A 3,803-nucleotide genomic window follows, 5' to 3' on the forward strand; every position below is an offset into this window, starting at 1 on the left:
TTCTTGCAGTCCTCATTCCAATAGAAGGTGACATCCTTTTTCAACAACTTCTCCATTGGCATGGTGATCTGGGCATAACCCTTGATAAACTTCCTGTAATACCCCGTATGCCCTAAGGTTGCACGCAACTGTTTCACACTCCTTGGCGCCTCGAAGTTAAGTATCACTGCAATATTCGCAGGATCTACCATCAGTGCCTCTCTATAAATGACATGACCCAGTAGGGTCCCAAAGGAACACAAAACAGGCATTTCTTCAAATTGAGCGCAATCTGGTACCTTCGACATGTATCTAGCATCAAGCGCAAACTTGCGACATGACGTTTTACCAACCCAAACACAATCCAGTCATCAAAGTACACCTCCAAAAACTTATGAATAAATTTCTTGAATGCCGTAATGACTACGCGCGAAAAAATTATAGGCGCATTCTTCAATCCGAAAGGCACTATGGTATATTGAAAACATCCCCACTAAGTCGCGAAGGTCGTTTTGCTTCTATCCTCCAGTGTGATTTTGATTTCATGGTACCTAGAGAACCCATCAATGAAGGAGTACGCTTCTTGGCCGCGTACATTATCCAATACCTCGTCAGTGAATGGAGTCGGGAAAGGATCATGCACGTAAGTGTCATTCAACTTCCTGAGATCTACACATATCCTTATTTCATCCTTCTGCTTCTTTTCCTGTACCACCATTGGGCTCACCTAGTCAGATTCTTATACGAGCTCAATGATGCCTTTGGCGAGCATCTTGTCTAGCTCTAAGCGGACCTTCTCCTTATACTTTGGATTAAGACGGTAAGGTCTTTGATTAACCGGCTTCACGTCGAGCTTTAACGTGATATTCATAACGCCTAGGTCTCCTATTATCCCTTTTAACTCCGGAAACTTGGTAGGGAACAAATCTTGGTATTCATAGAGCAATTCAACGACTTTATCCACCGTTACATCGTCCCAGTAATCTCCTATCTTCATGAAGCTCCACCTCCGTACAATATTTACCTGTTTCGTTTTCAGTGGCATGATTATCTCAGGATTCTCAATCTGCGGTCCCTCAACCTCGCGATGACCCTCTGTTTCAGGGGTGTTAATCTTTCGTGGATCCTTATCTTCTTCTTCAGCAGTCACGTTATAGCATTCCAATGCGTGGCTCAGCTGAGTAGTCCAATTGTGTTGAATCCGGTCCAAAGGATCCTGCGATATCCTAAATATTGTTGCTTTTACTTATTGTAGTGCTTCATCAATACAAACAAACACATCTTCAAAGTCGAATGTCATTACGAATCCTTCGCACAGAATATCCCATTCACCTGTACCATGGTGGAGCTCTATTTCCAAGTACCAGTTCATCGGGATGACATCCAGGGTATGACAGAACAAGTGCACCCATTCAGGTTGGGGCTTCGCTCCATAAGCCTTAGCCCATTTGGCCAAGTGTGCACGTGGATCATCCTTCCCGTCATATTTGTCTGTTATTCGTACCTTTGTCTTCCCAAAGCATGTTCTCATCATCCTCCTACACTCACACCAATCATCAAAGCTACCCTTGTGCGTACCCCACCATCTTGCGGGCGTAGTGCGCAATGCCCAGTCCAAAGCCTGGAAGCGTTGCTTCTTTGGTACTTCCCTCTCAAAGGCATCCAAAAATACATCTACATCATTCAAGCCATTGTAAGTGGGCAGATTTCTTACCTCTGACGATACACAACGCAACGACTGGGTCATCATGTTACAGCTTAGCGTGGTTACTTCATGTAGCTGATTATGCTAGCGCTCTAATTCTTCATCAAATTCCGAGGTGCAGGAACTCTCGCGATCCCATGTAATTCGTCCATCCATTGTTGGATTCACCCAGTCTTGGTCTCGCACTGTTATCTTATATATGCAATCCAAATCGTCATCGCCCTCATAATCGCAGATTGGTTTAGTATAGCGCGATCCTTCAGCAGGATCTATGCGTATGATTACGTGGAGCGATTTCTTTTCAAATATTATCTTTCTTTTCTTTAGGTTGATTACTCTGTTCATGTTAGTAGCCCAATCAATGCCAAGGAGCGCAGGGTAGGGCTTGCTGTCATCCACAATTTCTATTACTTAAAAGTCAGCCAACGCGCTCGTGCCCTCAATATCTACTTTTACTCCTTGCAGCCATCCCATGGCAATGATCTTCTGTTGATTTGCCATCCTTAACTGAATCAAATACCATTTTAGCGCGGGTCTTCCCATCCACTCCCAAGTCTGTTTTGGTAAAACGTTCGCGTCTGACCCCAAATCCAAAATAACGTGATCCATTTCATATTCTCCTATCTGCGCAGTCAGTCTCATCTCTCGTCCTATCCTTGCTTTATGCTTACCAATCTTCCGTACCACGTGCAGTTCACCTGGAGCGTTTCCGGCACATCTATTTATAATCTCTTGTAATACCTTCATACCCTTGCTATCGCACAGCAACTTCATGCAAGTTTCTAGAAATGTCATAAACATAGAAGGGTCCATTTCCTAATCAGGCTTATCCTTTCTCCCTGAGGTGGAGGCCTCAATGAATCTCTTCTTTGCTTCCATGAACGTTTCACGTGCGCGCTCCAAATCAAATTCAACCTCCTCTGCCGGAGCTTTGCGAACCCATGCATTGTCTCCGGGTTGTTTCCCCTTATCATCACCCATTGCAATTCCACTTCAAAGCACTATATTCACATTCAGATCCTCCTCGCAAGGCTCAGCCCTCATCATATGCAAGTTTTTAGTCAGTTGAGGTGGTAGCACCCCTTTGTTGCGTATCCTCACTATCAGCGTAGGACAGTCCTCTGTCTCATGATCAAACTGAGTACAATATTTGTACGATGGTCACGTTGGTTTAGTGCATTGACGAGCATAGTGTCCTGGTCCTCCGCAGTTGTAGTAGATTAGTTGTCCTCGACCTCTGCCAGGCCCTCCTCCGTCTCGGCCTCGTCCGTAACCCTGAAAGCCTATTCGCGCCATCCCAGCATTTTGGTTAGGGGCCGTGTTTCTTCCTGAACCCTATAGGCGGGTGTTCTGTACATCATCAATTCATAACTTCTATAGTTGCGTTCATCATGCCCTACTGCCTTGCAGAAGTTGCAGAATAGTTGTTGCGGTGTTTGTATAAACTTCTGCGGCAAATGAAAATTATTTGCCACATGTTTTCGTGCTACCTGACATATAGCGCACCACAACGCAGGCCCCTGCGCTCAGTCCTGCCTGGGCTTCCGGCCTCAAAGGCATCGGTCCTCCTCCTGCAATATAGTTCGCAAAGACCGGGCAATGGTCTTTGTTATGCCCCTGACCTTTACATTTCAGGCACCATACCTCTTTGCACACCTTCGGTTGAACTGTTCTATCCTACTTCAAACTTTTCATTTCAAGGAAAAGATTTTTCAACTGCACATGGATCTGCTGAACCCCCAAATTCAGATCTTGCACCGGTGTTTCATGCAGTCTCATTGCAATCTCCAAGGCCTCTGCCTAACTCATAATCTTTTGTTGTGAGAGTGCAACCCTTAGGTGTGGCAAGAGCAAAGCCACAAACCATTCGCACTGTTGTCCATATGTTAAGTTCATAATGGCTTCGCGGATTTTGCACTTCAATCTACGATCCAATTCCCAAGGTGTCTCACCTTGTTTCATTGCGATTTCCTTGAAACCCACAGTCGACTATGCCTCGGATTTAGGCATACTGAATTCTTTATTCAGCGCGGTCTGGATGTCTGCCACCCCAACGTTTGGGTTATCATTAGAGTACTTTATGTACGAAGTTAGCACGCGATCCTGCAAAGCACTAACC

This window comes from Pinus tabuliformis, chromosome J (genome assembly GCF_031772625.1).
Source record: "Pinus tabuliformis cultivar Carrire ecotype Pingquan chromosome J, CPIR1, whole genome shotgun sequence".
NCBI lineage: Eukaryota > Viridiplantae > Streptophyta > Pinopsida > Pinales > Pinaceae > Pinus > Pinus tabuliformis.